General features: G+C 35.2%; 1 protein-coding gene across 1 annotated transcript in view; it reads left to right on the forward strand.

Annotated features, from left to right (window-relative positions):
• Positions 1–508: 508 nt before the first annotated feature.
• Positions 509–18741, forward strand: part of LOC134665304 (patched domain-containing protein 3) — a 73660-nt gene continuing 55427 nt past the window's right edge. The window contains exon 1 of the mRNA XM_063522219.1: positions 509–720. The gene's annotated coding sequence lies outside the window, so the exon portion shown is untranslated. The remainder of the gene's footprint in view (positions 721–18741) is intronic.

Below are 18741 nucleotides of genomic sequence, written 5' to 3' on the forward strand. Positions count from 1 at the left end.
AACCTAATACATTGTTATCTAAAGGTTTTGAATTACATTTTGAAGGGGTAGCGTAGGGCAATACATTGGTAGGTATATTATGTTGTCAAAATGTTAATAATGCCAGTGTGTTTCTGTTTATTTTTTAATTAGGCAGAGAAATTATTGAAACCCCACATGTTGTAAACGAAAAAATATATAGCGAAAGCGAATGATTTTTTATTGAGTACCTATCATAAAAAAGCAGTTCAATTTTATCGTAGGTATTACAAATTGCTTTAGTAGTAAATTTCAAAATCACAAACCGAACAATCTCAGCTTAGGAGCACCGTAAACACCGTGACGATCGCAGGTAAGTACGCCGTACTATACACACCAAATAGAAATACGGAGAATTCCTCCAGACAATGAGAGAAAAAAACAAAGTTCATAGACTCCAGAGGCTAAATCCTTTAGGGCCTTCGCAGCGGGAAGTCGGGTCCTTATCTTAAGTTAACTTTTTGAGTAGAGAGGACGGAGTGGGGCGGCGCAGCGCCACAACACTGCGCACCGCCACCGTCGCCGTACGCCGCGCCCGCGCATTCGAATTTCGAACGAGTCCGATTCCATTTTCAAACATTTAAAATGTTTTCGTTTACAGTGCTGAGGTGAATCTGTGAATTACATCGTGCGATTGTGCTTTGGAACGCATATTTTGTGAAGGATTTATTTTCGAGTGGAGCGACCCTTTGAAAATTTAAGGTAAAACTTGTGTTTAATACTAAAACCTAGATTTTATCGGAGCCATTTCAATCCTTTTGACATGTATGTAATTCCGTAGATGAAAAAATACATAAATATCATTTTAATATTTTTATTAATTGTGCAAATTCCGGAAAAATATAAATGTGAACGGACAGGTTGCAACCGCGCTGTCAAACTGCACATTGCAATTTGGTTTGAGGGTAATTACAACACACGTCCAGTGGCCGACACTTTCACGACGTTGCATAGAAAAGGGTATCTAGAACGATATCTATACTACAAATTGGCTGCTTATGTTGGCCGTAATGGAAAATCGGTGTTTTCTCTTAACACGAGACCTTGCGAGCAAGGAGAACGCAGTCTAAATATAATAATAGGTGCATAAGATGCTATGTTTCCTTTTAAATTAGTGTTTTAACTTAGTACCTTGAAATATGTATACATTTCAGACTACTATGGTATAAAATGAGTAGATGATATTTTCCAGTAAGTAAAGCCAAATTGCTTCGGGTTAAAAAGTCGATAGTACAAAAAGCCGGAAATTATCTAGCACTTTTGGCTCGTACTCGTGTGTCCGTCGTTACGTTACCAAAAACGTTCAAGACTTGTGCATTAACTATGTACAGATTTTTGTCATTTTAACTAAAATCTGTTTCTACTTCTTGTTTATAGAATTATGTATATATCTATTAAAATTATAACAAATCGCTTGGTTTTTGTTTTATCTAACAAAAGTTGAAATAGGTATAGGGTAAGTTACATACCTACTCAAATTGAAAACACTAAATAAGTACTTAGAGAGTGACTTTCAATAATGAAATAAAGGACATAAATAATAATAACTGCATTAAGCTCATGTTTTATAACTTTTATGTAAATTAAACTGTACCGTCTGTCACCGTCCGTCACCGACCGTGTGTCTGTGTGTAGACTTATGAAAAACTAAAAATGTTGGTTCAATAACTTTACCGGCAAGTAGGTACCTAATTACCGAAATAACTCGCATTTTTTAAACATGTGTTTGGCTATAGGTGCCTACTTACCACAATAATACTAGTACCTAACAAACACTCTAACAAAGCTAAAGACCAAATATAAATAAAGGAAATGAAATATCGCCGCTAATATGTATATCTGCTTTTTTAATTAATTTAAATATTAACTTTAAATACAGTGATGACTTCGCACAATAATAAGCACTTACTCAGATTATTAAGTATGCAACGAATTAACTAATTGCCGCTTCGTTTACAATAAAATATGTAGTTTTTTTCTAGGCGCCTCGCCTACAAATAGTTTTACAAGTTTGTAAAAATATACATTTTCCTCTCTGTATTTTGGCCCTAGATGATTGTTTTTATACATGAGCAAAATATTACCATAACGTGTGTCTGTACGTTTTGCTTTTTTGGATAATCCGGTTTTTATAAAAACAAAGTACGAGTAGGTTACTTCAAACAGCATTGAAAACGGACAAAAAAAGTTGCCCTAGACAAGTAGACAGACAGACAGACAAAAACACCAACAATAAACGTAAAAATCAAAACGAATAGACACAGATAATTTCTTTCTCGCTCCGTTCCCAAAATTTTGTTACGATTGGTTAAGTTTTGGAAATCAAACGTTAGCCTTTAGGTCTAAAATAGAGCATTACCAAAAACCACATGAAATTTATACAAGGTTCGACAAAGTATACATATAGACGGTCAAGCAAATCTTGTCAGTAGAAAAAGGCGCGAAATTCAAATTTTCTATGGGACGCTGTCCCTTTGCGCCTACATTTTTCAAATTTGCCGCCTTTTTCTACTGTTCTACTGACAAGATCTGCTTGACCAAGTATAAGTACATATGTACTAACCTTTGGTATAGAAGGTACTAGTGAGGTACTAACGAGTTTAACGACCGACGGGTCCTAAAATTATCTAATATACATAATGTGCGTGGCTCAATGAAGACATAGCAGCTGTCAAGAGCCCTTGTTCCACGACACGTTTCCTGCCTTAACACAGTAATAGTCTAGAAGATTCTCTATTTATTATATAAGTAACTAAATATTTTCACTAGTCGGACCAAGATAACTCTGCATAACTCTGCAATGTATGCCATCATTAATATAATTTTTTTATGAAAATATGACAGTTATAATGACACTCCCTAACTTTGTTCATATTCAAATCTGTGCAAGCACATACGGATTCTACCTACCTACATACGTTGTACTCTTCACTGCATGTAGTATATCGTATAGAAATTTCTTTAAAAACCATACATATGTAGTTATTATTTCATTTGTATTAATCTCCCTCAAAACCTCACTCATCATCATTAATTTTTTCATTTGTATGAAACTGCCTCAAAGATTTAATTTGTCCAGTTGACAAAGCAAGGATAAGCCGAATGTAATGATTAAATACGTTTAAAGAGGAAATCCTTCTTCCTCTATTGTTCTATTCTGGGTACGTTTCTTTCTGTTTGCATTTATCATTCCAGCGTGACGAAAGCATTAAGGTGACAGTCCATTTCCAACGACACCAGCACTACCATTCATTTTACTATGGAAATTGACAATAACACCGACGCGTTCGTTCTATTAGTGAAGGAGTGGAATGTTACCCTTATTGTGAAGTAACATATTTTGGACTTCTAAGCATTTTCAACAGTAATAGTACATTTTTTGCTTATATTAAATAATAATAATAATAATGGAGAAGTATAATCATTTCTGTCATCATATTTACCTATAGAACTCGTATTAACTTATCGACTATTTTCTGTCCGTCAAATTGGATCAAAAGCATGTTAAATACTTATGTATCGTTATTTTAAACTTAAGGTTTTATGTGAATTTATAAATCCGCGCAATATTTTCCTTCACCGATACGCTATATGAAACTCGATGATTGCACAAATATGCATTCCTATCCAGTCTTCGTAAAGATTGTAAAAGATTTCTAGTTGTAAATATGCTCTCATAATCCACTTGGAAACCTGGATTATTGCAGTTATTATTTTTCACAATATCGGGTGGCATTACACCTAATTCGCTCCAGCCAGGGCTATAACCGCGAAAATAGAAGTTCGCAAATTGCGGGCATCTGTCTCTGTCACTCTAATTACAGTTTAATTGGAGTAAAAGAGAAAGATCCCCGCAATTTGCGAATTTTGGTTTTCGCGGTAGCCCCCCAGGATTGTGGATGCCACTCACGAGCATTCGCAATGCTCTTGCGCAGCGTACGCGCTTGCGCACTTGTGTGTTGTTCCAATAGTCTACCGAGCGTTGACTCTGACCAATATAACTTTGCACAATATTGGCAGTAAGAATAGGTACTTACATAGTTATGCCTATATGCTAGGAATATAAGGATATGTTATGCGTTCTTTCAAGTGCCAAGTCAAGTATGGGTACACTGAGAGAAAAGTACAACAAAAATACACTTAGAATTACAAAAATAAACTTAATCCGGGGACAAGGAGAGTTAACTAATAGGAACAAATTGACTTTTGTAATTTCTATTAGTACTTGCAATTTCTATTATCTGTTTGTTGAAATTATATTTGGGATTACTGAGCTGTTTGTAGAAATAAATAAACTTTACAGAAATAGTGAAACGTCCATAATTATTACTAAAACTTCATTTTTTCCCCAGTACAGAACTGTTTTTTAATTCCTGGTGATGATTTTTCTCTCAGTGTACTTGACGTAGCACTTGGCCTGAAAACTTAGCGTTGTCCGACTCTAGGCTCAAGTAAAGCAATGTAAAACACCCAATAGTAAACAATTCCTCCAGTTAATCCCATTTCCTTTAATCGGTTAACATTATAACTACATTACTCCAGAGAATTAATACACTTGAGAACGTATATAAAAATACATACCTATTACTTGTGAATGTCAATAAATTGCCTCCGATTAGGCATTTACAAATTCTAGGTTATTATCAGATTTATTCGACAGCGAACTTAGAATGTTTTGTCTGAACTATCGGCTCTGTCACGCCACATGGGCAATCGCAATATACGTTCTGGCATCATTAATAGCGCCTTGGGCTCTATTGCCACTAAATTCCTGTCTAATAATAAATAATGTGTGTACTTCTACTGTGAAATTTAGCTTAGCTTCGACACCTGGCAATAGGTCATCTAGAAATTACGATATTACAGTGTGTCAATATTTGACTCTATGTAGCATCCCTATTTTATAGGTGCCTATGCATTTGAGCTTAATATTCCTACTATCTAATCAAATAAATAAATAGAAGCCATCTTCGTATATTAACAAAATCATACGAACAAATAAGTATAAATAGTTATTGTTCAGTTAACTGCATAAGAATTATTAAGATAACATAAAAACATCTATACTTTACAAAAAAAACTCTTCTTCTTCCTCGCGTTATCCCGGCATTTCGCCACGGCTCATGAGAGCCTGGGGTCCGCTTGACAACTAATCCCATGATTTGACGTAGGCACTAGTTTTTACGAAAGCGACTGCCATCTGACCTTCCAACCCAGAGGGTAAACTAGGCCTTATTGGGATTAGTCCGGTTTCCTCACGATGTTTTCCTTCACCGAAAAGCGACTGGTAAATATCAAATGATATTTCGTACATAAGTTCCGAAAAACTCATTGGTACGAGCCGGGGTTTGAACCCGCGACCTCCAGATTGCAAGTCGCACGCTCTCACCGCTAGGCCACCAGCGCTTCCATCACAAAAAAAAACTAATCTGTAACATACTTAAAGAGCACATGAATTATTCTCGTATAGAAAGCTGGTGAGATTGAAACTGCAGCCATTATGAGACCCATTGGCGCGCCTTTTGCGTAATTACCTATAAGAAACAGTCTAAGTAATGACGCGTTTGATGCACTAATCTTATCGATTGTTATGAGCTTCTAGCGTTACATTATCTTATAGTCAGACTAATGTATTTTCATTACTTTACCATTTGTCATCAGATTAATATACACGACATAATTTCATTGTTTTTACCTTAAATTCCGACGATTCAGCTGAGTTGCCCCAGCAGAGCTGTGGTCACGAAAACTCGTAGCTGTAGCTGTGCCCAGCTGTGGTGTGGTGTAGACCCGTTTGTGTAATTAAATATACAAAGTGTTTTCTGTAACAGGAGCAATAAATTAAACTGTAGGCCGTACTCCTCAAACTGACCAACATTTGTTCAGCAACTTTTGAAAATAACTCATGGTTTGATTTTTATTACACTTTAAAGTTTATTCTAAGACGCAATATATTGCAAATTTTGTTATGTTAAAAGCGTGACAAGTAACGTCAAACACACTGATGTCAGCGTACATTGAAGGCAATATTTATTTTGTATGAAAAAGAGGAAGTCTAAAGGATTCATAATTGTTAAAAGTTGCTGAACAAATGTTGGTCAGTTTGAGGAGCACAGCCTTTAGTTTTATTTATTGCTCCTGTTACAGGAAGCACCCTGAATGTACAAAACGCGAGAGTTTAAAGTGTTAGGTACACAGGAGAATCTGACTGATTTATGCCACTTCACGGTTGATAAGGCGGCAGATTATTAAGTAATTACTTAATAAACTATTGAGATCCCCATTCTTAGCTAATGATGGCCAATCAAAAGGCGAACATTATCTATTCGATGCTGTTAATTATCGATAATTTCTTGTTGGTATTAACATTAAATTGTATATTGATACTAATTTATGCAAATCTTAACAGTGAAGATGGACATAACAATGATGTTTATTAGGGACTGGGACTTGTCATACATAACTAAGCTTTCAATCCTTAAACAATTTAATTACGTATGATGGATTTTTACAAAGGACCCCGCAGCAAACATAGGGAAAAAGTGGTTTAGCTAATGATTATTACGTATACATGTTTTCACAATTCAGCTCGTGTTAACCGTGTTGTAAGTTTAACGTAATGTGAATATGGAGAAGACCGTATGGCAGGTAAGATCGTCTACCAGCTCTTTCATCGCTTCTAACTCTTGCGTTTGTACACATAATCCACTTAAGGCCACTCGCACCATCCCACTAATCCAGGGTTAAGTGGTTAAACCGTTAACCCAGTGTCAAACTGTACTGGTAACCATGGTAACTTCAGGTTTAACCGGCTAACCCCGGGTTAGCGGAATGGTGCAAGTGGCGCCTACAGAAAGTATCTTGCTTTCTGACCGTGTCTGAGCGAAGCACGTATACTAATACGAGAGTTCCTGCCTAATGACGGTCTTCCCAACCAAACAATCTTCTCCACATTGTCCTTAGTCGTTTGTTAATTTGACACTATAAACAGCTATCTCTACAAATAATCTTTTCTCAAAAATGGACGGCAAAGTCGACTTTGCCGTCTAAAAAATTGGTCACAAAGCGCGTAGTTTAAGGTCAGACAAAAATTAAAAAGTTAAAAACATTGCAGTCTCGATTTTGGGACTGCAATGTTGCATACAAATTCCATTATTTGTCGAGTTCCAAACTTTTTAAAAGTTGAAATTACCATATCAAATGAAGGCACAGGCCCATTAAACAGCCAAACAGATGAATAGTACCGCGACTATTTGGATGTCTCAAATAGGTTGGCGTATTTTTGGCAGAAAAATACACTTCTATTTTTTTATTAAAAAAAATAAAAAGGCGGCAAGGGTTTTTTCTGTCAAAATATATAAGTAAGAACGTTGCTTTTGTAAAATATTTCTGTGATATTTATATTTCTTGCACCATTTTTGAGAAAAGCACTATATATGACTCGGCTGGAAGGCTACTTGCTGGCTTCGGATTCAATTAAACGGACTCCCAAGGTCGTCCGTTTAAAACGAATCCTCAGCCTGCAAGTAGCTACTTCCGAGCCTCGACAATAATGTACTATTGTGAGAAGTGGATGAATACTGCTCGCACATATTGCATTCGATTATTTTAGTCATGAAATCATCATTACGCTAATACTTTTAAATATGTAAGTATTTTACTAAACCATGTTACGTATTTTACAAATCCTAGCGTACTTATTAATAACAATATAATCGTGATCTAATATAATTAAGTGACTAATTAGTATAAATATTGAAATAGAAACACGAGTCATAGAACGAGGTTTCTTTGTTATAAAATGTTGATAAACGTTAATGTGACCCGGTAATCTAAACTACTAATTTATTTGGCCTATAATATTAACATACTAATTTAAGTAACTATAGACATTAACTGTTATCCTTGAGTTATGAATATGTTACATTTTAGACAAACTACAAATAGAAGGATTTCATTCTCTTGCCCTTGTCCCATTCACTTGGGGTCGGCGCAGCATGTCTTTCTCTTCCACACCTCTCTGTCGCCCGTCATTTCATCATTCACTTGCATTCGTTTCATATCATCTCTCACACAGTCCATCCACCTTTTCCTCGTACTTCCCTCCACATTCATTCGTAATACCTTTCTCGTCACATGACTTTCATCCCTCCGCATCACATGCCCGTACCACGCTAGGCGATTTGGCCTTACTTTTTCTGTATAGAAGGATTTATTTCCTACAAAAATAAAAAGAATGTTAATTATACTCAGAATCAATAAGGGATACTACTCGTAGTTCAGTCATTATAGATTTTGACCCGTGAATAATTAGTTCTTGGATTTTTTTTTTCGTAGGTCCCTCGGGGCACTGGGGTGTAAATTCAAAAAGTAGACTGAATCAGGCTCCTGCGTATATTCGAAAAACGGTTTTTCTTGAATAACTCGGCCATTTTTGATTTTACAGTAAAACCGTGAGGAAAAAATTGTAGGAAATTTGATTCTTTACAAGTTTGGTCCTCACAATTTTTCTTCTAGGATCGATATTTTGGAAATTAAATTTGAAAAAAGCGACAAAAACTAAGAACTAATTATTCGCGGGTAGGGTCGGTTTTTTGGATATATACTTTTAATGACTGAACTATCGTATTTACATCGGCTAAGCCTACCCCTACTATGTGGTGGTCGCAAATCTCTTAAGGTTTGCGACCACCACATAGGCCACCCCACACTATAGCGCCTTTCGAGCGTCGGCAACAACTCTATTGGCCTCTGCTTGACGCAACGTTGGCGCAACTGCTCAGCAACTAGGGTCGCCAGATGGTCGGGATTTGGCGGGATTCTCCCGATTTTTAGCATGTGTTCCCGATTCCCGACAAAGTGTAAACGGTCCCGAAAAACAGCTTCACGTTATAAAACAATAATTTCAAGTTCCGAACTCTCGTCTAGCGAGCGAGCTGACGTAGTGCCAATAATGTAAAATATCGTTGTTTTTAATACAATTACTTTAATTTGAATGTATTTTTTTTTCCCGACTTAAGTCCCAAAATCCCGAAAAATTTATATTGTTTCCCGATAATATCGCCTTTCGATCTGGCAACCCTATCAGCAACGCCATTTTCCATGGCGCTGACTAGACACCGACGCTCAAAAGACTCTATAGTCGCACCAATAAAAGTCTGCAGCGGATTTGATAGCCCACGCAGTGTAAGTGTTATTTGTACGTCATAATTTCATAGAAGTTTGACGTTTAAAATTACACTTGGGGTATCAAAATCGCTGCAGACTTTTTACGGTCTGACTTTAACGCTCTATACATTTTAACGCAAAAATAGTCGCTATAATCTAGGTTACGTGTGAATAAAAAGTGGCAGTAGAGTAGTATCAGCTAATTGTGTGTTATGCAAAAATAGATTAAGTAACAAAGCAATCTTGACTTACTTTCGTCCATATCCGACCAGTCAACTTTTTGCTCTACCTCTATATTTAATAAGATTGTTGCGTTTTATCCATCCGATCAGAATTTCTGCTAGCAAAATTAACATCAGATCAATTTGGTATAACTGATTCAAGCGATTGTGATTGAATAACGAGTTGTTATGCATTACTTTGTAATTTTTATTATCCGACTTTACATACCTACAGGGTGATTCAGGAGACGTGAGCAGGACTAACACTGCGCATTTCGTAAATTATAAGCAACTGTTTCGTATCAGTATTAGTGAGTTTAACTTTAATTTTGTAGTCGTGTTGAAAAAAAAAGTTATTAATTTATTTACGACATGCATGGTCACCCTAAAATTAGAATACCTACCAAACTACCGATATTCTGTGTCAAATTGAATGTCATCACTGTCATCACGGTCTGGTTACTTTTGAAAACTCGTATCTCACCTAGTTTGACAGTTCATTATCTTCGTAATCAAAATGCTATCATTACGGTAAAAGAGGTTTTATGTTTATTAATTAGGTGTTGTAGGGTGACCAAGATTGTAGAGAATTAAATTTGCCCTCACCATAAAGTAAAAAAATAGGAAAAAGTGTGGTTGTTTCACCTAAATACTACGGTGATCGATCAATTTATCAGTTACTGAGTGTGTAGCATTAGTCCTGCTCACGTCTCATGAATCAGCCTGTATACCTAGTACATACATATATGTGTCAGAGGGATTCATTGACAAAACATCGTATATTTAATTAAGCATAACCAAAACTCACTAAGACCGACTAAATTAAAGAGAATTCAAGCAAATAAATAAGTCAACTAGTAGAGACAAATCCTTTTATTCGGGGGTAAGGCTAATTATAGCTCTTACTTATTTTTTATATATTTTACAATTATAATACATTTACATTGCTAGTTATTAATCATATGTATTTAGATATACCTACTATTTTTTTTCCTACTATAATACTATGGTGATTATTTAACAAAATAGTCTCCGACCACTACAATATTAATCCCGAAGGACCTATTCATTATTTTTGGTTTACTAACGAAAGGGCCAAAATCGTTTCCCAAAGTATCACATCCCAAACTATGTTTCCCAAATTATCATTTCCCAAAAAAATGTTTGGCAAAACAACTTATCGCAAATTTTCAGTTAGCAATAGTCTTTTTTGGCAAGTTATTGTTTAGCAAATAATTACTTGGACAAGTTTCATTTTACCAAATATTATTTAGTCAAATGTCTCATTAAGCATAACTTACATGTCCCAAAATATTGCATGTCATACAATTTACATACCAATAAAGTGGAGGCTGCAGAATTTTATTTGTCTAGTATTTAACTGATCATTACATATACATAGTAAAATGTAACGTCAAAAAAAACACACAACTTACTGCCAAAAATATGTAGTAAATGATCACTAAAATTAAAACTCTAAAAATAGTAAAAAACCACCAATATTTAAACCACATTTTAGTTTAAAATGTCAAGCAAATTTTTTACATCTTGTTATTCTATTCAATTAATTATTCCACTTCGATGACCTTTTTCTAGTACATAGTATTTCGTTTCTGTAAGGATCGCAGTTCTAACCTAACCTAATCCACTTTTCTAATAGTATTTCGATTCTCTGAGGGTCACAGTTCTAACCTAACCTAACCCACTTTTCTGATAGCGGTTCCGTTTTGTGAGGATCGCAGTTCAAACCTAACCCAACCCACCCAACCAAATTACGTAGAATTTAACGTACCTATATTAACATAACAAAAAGTACAAATTTAAATAGAGATGCCTATTTGTCAAATTTGAGAAGTGACAATTTTGACCAAACATGTTTTTGGAATATAATATTAGACAATAAAAAACGTTTGCTAAATAAGTTTTTGTCCTAATACATAACATTTGACAAAGTAAAATCATGCCAAATGATAATTTGACCAAATAAATTATATGCGAAGTGTAACTTTGCTAAAGGTTCCTTTGGGAAATGAAACTATTGCGATAAGTTTGTTGGGAAGTGAAATTTGGCGAAATGTATTTGGCCGAAACGAAAGTACACCATTATTTTTACATGTAAGTAACTTTGTGGACAAGCATTGAGTTAAGAGGTTTCTTTTTCTATGTTTGTGTGACCCAGATATTAGATGTATCTGTTACTGTAAAAGCCCGAAGAACGGCAAAACCTAGGATTTACCGGTAAAACCTAGGTTTTACCGATGCCGATCGGTAAAAGCCCGAAATGTTAAATCTTACTAGTTTACTTCGGGCTTTTATCAACACCGATATGGTAAATCCTAGGTCTTACCACGGCGACCGGCAAAGTTTGAATCATGCACTGATTCTCAATCCCTCCCGCTCAAACCCCCGTACAACGCACCGCATACGCCGTTAAGTCGGTTAGGTTAGGTTTGAACTGCGATCCTCACAGAATCGAACAAAAGTGGGTTAGGTTAGGTTAGAACTGCGAGCCTTACAGAAAGGAAATGCTACTAGAAAAGTGGGTGGTTTTAGGTCCTTTTCTACATAGTGCACCATCTACATCTACCATAATCTTTCATCGGGCCCCATAGAAGGCGGTTTTTTTTTCTTAAAAATTATCATTTAATAATCTCAAGAATCAGTGCATGATTCAAACTCTACCGGTCGCCGTGATAAGATCTAGGATTTACCGTATCGGTGTTGGTAAAAGCCTGAAGTAAACTAGTAAGATTTAACATTTCGGGCTTTTACCGATCGGCATCGGTAAAAACTAGGATTTACCGGTAAAATCTAGGTTTTGCCGTACTTCGGGCTTTTACGGTACCTAACATATCTACCATAAATTCAGAAATACCTACTGTTATTGATTGTTTATTTATTGCATTGTTAGGTTCAAGAACATTGACAGTCGTTGACGACTTTTTTAATTATATTTATTTAAAATAATAACGTAAGACTTCACTCCTTGATTTTCAGATTCCATTATGTATTTTTGAAGGCTGGCTGCAACAGAAACAATACCTAGGTGCATACAAAAATGTTTATTTCTAGTTATTTACGTAACATAATACATGCATTTTTACGTAGGTATTTCAACACAGCAGGAATTATGAATATGTATAAAATAATGTTTAGAGCATATTTGAGGAGATAGACTCTAGATCAGTTATAAAACGTTTAATAACTACGTTCAATATCAAGTAATATTCTCAAAAATCGACTAGCATAGCAATAGTCAATTAGTCAGTCAGTACCTACATATAAGCTTACATACCCGGCAACCTTCAAATCAAGAGTGAACAGGCACCTTCTGGGCGAGCTCGCTCCATCGTAGGCCACGTCTACGCCTCGGCTAGTCTGTGGCCATGAGTAAGCCCATTCATAATAAAAAAATAATAATAATAATAATATTTTACTTAAGTATCATATTATTTTCCCCGTGTCGGTGAAAGCAGGTATCTGCAAAGGTTTATTTATTTAAATTTTATTCTTTGGATAAAAAGAAAAATAAAGACAATGCAGTTTCCGTTGTATCATCCCACAACACTGTGTAACTACTTATTTGTAGGTATGTTTATTTATTTTTCTTCTTAGGCTAAATCATTTATAATATGAATTTAAAAGTAAAATACAAAACTACATAACAAACAATAAAAAAAACATAATTATATACACATTATTATGATCGGTTACAAAATACTGACTTAATATTCTCTGCTAGTTATATCACTTCTTAGGTTATAATAATGAACATAATTAATACTCATTTAAAACCCGTTGCCCTGTGTATCTACCTCCAATAAGCCTTAAATAAATAGGTAGGTACAATTACACGCAAGTTTAACAGACAAGTATGTTTCTAGCGATGACACAGCATAAAACTCATTCAATAGTCCGTGACGGGAGCAATCCATTCACAACTAAACTGCACAATAAAAGTGACATTCCATTTCCAACTGCAGCTGCAATACTGTTCATTTTCTATGGAAATTGACAATGACAGCGACGCGTTTCCATAGTAATATGAACAGTATTGCAGCTGCAGTTGGAAATGGAATGTCACTCTAATTCGCGCGAAGCTCAGTTTTATATAATTTTAACGTCATATTAAGATTACAGGTTGTTGCATAAGTTGATATCGCAAGCAGCGAAACCGAAGCATGCATACGCAAATGTGCAAGTTGCGAAGTAGACTCAACTAGCTTGTAGTATTACATATGACGTCATACTTAATTTCATACAGTATCAGTGGCAAACAAAAATACAGCCTCGCTTTAGTGTTTCACTTTAAACTGGCAAGCAAAAGCTGACATGCGTGCGCGCAGGAGCGCGTACCTATTCGTATTCTGATTGTAATAACCTGTTATGAATTATATATAAGAAATTTTGATACTGAGAGATCAAATTCATAAATTATTATTATAATCAGATTACGTATCCAGGTCAAGACGGACATGAAGGGGTAACAAATAATAAATTCAAGAAAATTATTCTCCCTCACAGTCTTTTTGATAAGAAAAAAAACTCGTAATGGTATTTTCTCAAAAATGACAGCGTTTTACACAAAAATAAAACGCTAATTAAATAACTTACCCTATTCGGAACCTAATAATAATATTGAGAATGGCAACCCTGTTGTCGGTCGTATTGTCCTTTTCTAGCATATACGTCCCTCTCTCTCCCACACTCCCACCACACAGCAGTTTGCTTTTTGGCGGTTGTCGCAAAAACAAATTTCCAACTCATTGTCTCAAAATTATACATATTTACACCAGGCAGGATTAAAACTTTAGGTTCCGAATAGGGTAAGTTATTTAATTAGCGTTTTATTTTTGTGTAAAACGCTGTCATTAAACAACTGTACCGCTATTCGGAACCTAATAATAATATTGAGACGTGTTTGTTATCGCCTGGTGGTGGGAAGACGCCAAGCCAATGTGATTATACATGTACTTATTATGTATATGTAATATTATTATATTATGAATTATGAGTGTTTAATTAATTATGCAGTACACCCTTTATTTTAACACCTGTGAGGAGAGAGGTATTTAGTAAAGCATACAATTTGATATTCCATTATATTATGATACTAACTTAACATTTTATATACGTACTTAATGTACTTATAAATGTTCAAAAAGAATAAGTGAGTCACCACAAGGGTGCTATACATAATTACTTAAATGTAGGTATGTGAAAACTAGGTAAAAGAAGATGTGATAAGTCAGTCTACTCTTCAAAGAGCATACAACATCTGTTATAAGGAGTAATGTAATTCAAGTATGAAAAGATAAAAATAATAAAGTACTAGAGTAGTTTTTATTTATAAGTCGCAATTATTATCAAATTTGATAATAATTATCTATAATAGTAAAGTAAGCAGTTGCAGGACTATAACAAGGACAGGACCTTTCTTATTTCCAGAATCCCTCGGGATTAGGTAGACGAATATTTTAATTATTCGTTATATCACTATCACCACAAACAGAGTTAATAAAATTAGGTACTTATTCAAATGTCATAGGGAATCACTAAATTTATTTAATGACTGTAAGCCATATACTTGGTTATAGGTTATAGTTATAGCTATAAAATGCATTTAACTCTTTTATATGCTTTACTAACGAGAACGCAAGTCACTGTACATACATAAATAAACCTTACTTAAAAGTGTGAAGGTTACTATGAGAGCTTAAGCCACAACACTCATTGTTCACTGCGCTGTGGCACTAGTTATGACGCTTTGTGGTGTTCTTGTGTAGAATTGCCACAGAACTTTATCAATAATATTTGCAGAGTCATTCTAATTAAATTCATGTTTAGCTATCATAACCTTAATTTTACTCAATAATTTGTATATATGTAGTAAGAGTAGTTTCTTAGTGGTTTACTTTATCTGGTGCCTACTGGTAGACATAAGCCTTAAAACTTTATTGGTTCTGACCGCTAAAGTGGCTTAATTTCTGTAAACTATTCATAGACATTGCTTAATTCTGAATATTCAGTGTGTAAATTATAAGGAATCAGATACTTAATTCGAAACCCTAGCTCATCGCATAGGTGCTTTTAACCGAAATACAAATTTATGTACTTATTTCGTGATTTTACATTATTTGTTGTGGGAAACCAGGGGGTTCCCGACCATTTGCCGGGCGCCTGTGGCCCCAAACCCAACAGCGCAGAGGCCCTTTAAGAGGGACCTATTTTATCCAATGCTAGAATCAACGCTTTGTCGAATCTATTAGATATTTAGGTATACTTATCCTCCTTATGAACTAAGGATAATTGTTACTTGTTTATATTTCAATAATAGCAAGATTGTAAATTATTTTATATTCTGAAATATAATATTACTTAATTTGGGCCAGTGTACTTTTGTATACTATATCTCTGGCCTACTACCTACTATATAGGTTAGTCTAATAACATCCCGCCTACTGGGAGGCAATATACAGAGTTCATGGATATATATTCACGATATCGCTAAGTGTGTGGATCTAGTTTTCCGACACTTGACTGCATGAAATTATTGTGTACATTTTTTACAGGTCTCGAGCAAGAAGGGTACCTATATATAGGTTGAGGTCCTTAACTTGTGGATTTGGTAATAGGAGCAAGACACAAACGGGGTGTAAATTAATTGATCCACCATGTTTCAAGAGATTCATGTGCATTGATGCCTTCAAGTTACACTGTACAGACAGACTATATAACTCTTTTGCAGAGTTTTGCCAACATATTATAATAAATGACTGCATTTGTTTGGGTGTACTTGTTCCACGACAAAAACATATTTATATATATTACAATGTATTTTTGAAAAGTACTCGCCTTTCAAAATAGCTTCGCCTTTTCGCAAGGCTTGCTGCTGTTTCACATTGTGCAAAGCAAACAGTATCGCAATGCTATAATTTTGTATAAATTGAGAACTAGAGGGTCATGCCCTAGACGTGTCGCCCAGAAGTTATACTAGAATCGTTCGTGCAAACCATTAAGTCACTGTTTATTAAAAACCTTATGACTGGGTACCTTACATTCCACGGTGGGTACATTTGTTAAACGTATAGTATCAAACTATGACGAATAATGATAAGTGAATTAAGTGATAACAATATTTGGTCCGTGCATAGAAGCACGTGCCTTTGAGATTAGTGCATGGGTAGTTTAAAATAAACTTAATCTGTGCATAGGAGCACTTACGATCAAGGTGGTTCGAATCCTCAAGGTTCACAAGGCAGACATAAGGATGTAAAATAAATCATTCATAAACGCCCCGTTAGGTCAGTTTTGTATATTTTTATTTCCAACATGCTTGTGCAGGACAATTTTCCTATATACCATGCCAGTCAGGGATATAATAATTAAATAGGTACCTAACCTTGGTTATGTCGTGTACCTACACAGGTAGGTACTCGTAAAAATGTTAACTGAAAGACTAGTGCTCTCGAGGCAAATATAATTTATATTAATTTCTAGTCTGTCATAGCAGGCATAGACTTCAAAGGTTTTTAGATATTCATAGGGCCGCTAAACGGAACCCTTTGTACACCTTGAGCAGGCTGTTTGTGCTCTTGTAATTTTATTTTCACACCATGAGTGATATTAAACATAGCTTATTTCAGAATTGAACCGTAAGCTATGTTGTGTCGTGAGCTTAAGTGAGCCTGATTTAATTAGAGTCCACAGATTATCTGGACCTTGGAGGATTGACCACACCTTATTCTAAATATCAATATTCTGTCTGGGCTTATGGTCGAATTTAGGTGACTAAATCTCTTAGTATTATCTATGCCACCAACGTTATGAGGCTTAGCGTCTCTAGACCACAATTTTATATTAGGGTGCAAAGATTTTTTCATCTTAAAATAAAAATAAGTCGAGATAGGCCTGGAATCTTAGGTTATTTCATATCTATTATATTATAATTTTAGAAATGTTAATTATTCCAATTTTGAGTTTAGCCAATAGGGTGTCCGGGACCCTTAAAATAGATTGGTAAACAATAATGAAACCTCGAATAACGAAGCCTATTTCGACTGATTTTTACCCAGAACATTATTTTGTTAGAACCCTTTTCACTTGTCCTTTGTCCAAAAGGAGGTATTTACATATTCATCTTTGTTATATTTTTATGATTGTGGCCTACTCGCTCGCCTGTGTTATGACCATATCATTTAATTTCTGACATGCCTTGCGCAGGCTTATATATAGGTTGTAATATCATCATCAGTGACTTGACATCAGTTTGTGAATGAATCAAAGATTCTTTGGCACACCTTACGCAGGTGGAAACATGGCAGCCTTGCGCAGGCTTAAATAGGTACACAACATATTGGTTTCATCACAAATAACTTGACGTTAGTTTGTGACTGAATAAAAGATTCTCTTAGGCACACCTTACGCAGGTGGAACCATAACAGACATAGCTTAAGAATATCATTCAAATGAAGTTTATGTTTATGGGTAATATTCCCTTAAGTAGTTGCGAGTTCTTCGCTCGACAAGGGGAAAGGATTTACTTTAATAGGCACTTTTAGAAAGTGTCATTCACGGTGACGAGATTTGCCATAACTAAACTTTAACTCTACAGTTAGCGAATATAATTTGAAATTATGAAGCAAACCATGCGTCTTCGTCAATGAATCAATCTAAACGTTCCCATATCGTTAATGCCCTTTCAAGTCACAGGCTTCCGATTTTACTTAAAACGTTTACAAGTGTAGGTACTATTTATGTAGGTAGGTAGGTAGGCTTAAAGAACCGTCTTGTATGTACCTATAGTTACATATAGAATGAATAATCCAGTTATTCAAATCCAAAATAATACAAGCACATATAGCAACTACATGCAAGAGTTCTTTTAAGCTGTTAGTACCTGTTATTTATTTAAAGAGATACCTATCTACCTACATTTTAACCTTTTTTTTTTTTTTTTTCAATATCCTTAGATCTAGTTGGAGAGATATAAATTGATAGGGAGTGAAATACTTAAGGATTTCCATGTCATTCTTGCGCAGAGCCATGCTAATATCTCTCTTTATCTAGTCAGACTTAAGTTTACGTACTGCCGAAGTACTCAGTTTCCACAAAAATAAATGCAATTCTTGCGATGTAGGTTTGTTCGTTACCTTGTGTCCCTCAGAGCGGAAATAGAAGCCCCGCGAAGCGGGGCTTCGTCGACTCCTAAGCGGGTATACATTATTTATCAGCAAGTTTATTACCAAAAAATTCATTTTGCAATATTATATTTATCCCGGAACGGGATAAACCGACAAGTTGCTGATAGATACTTGGACAGATAAACCCTACA

This window comes from Cydia fagiglandana, chromosome 6 (assembly GCF_963556715.1).
Source record: "Cydia fagiglandana chromosome 6, ilCydFagi1.1, whole genome shotgun sequence".
Taxonomy (NCBI): domain Eukaryota; kingdom Metazoa; phylum Arthropoda; class Insecta; order Lepidoptera; family Tortricidae; genus Cydia; species Cydia fagiglandana.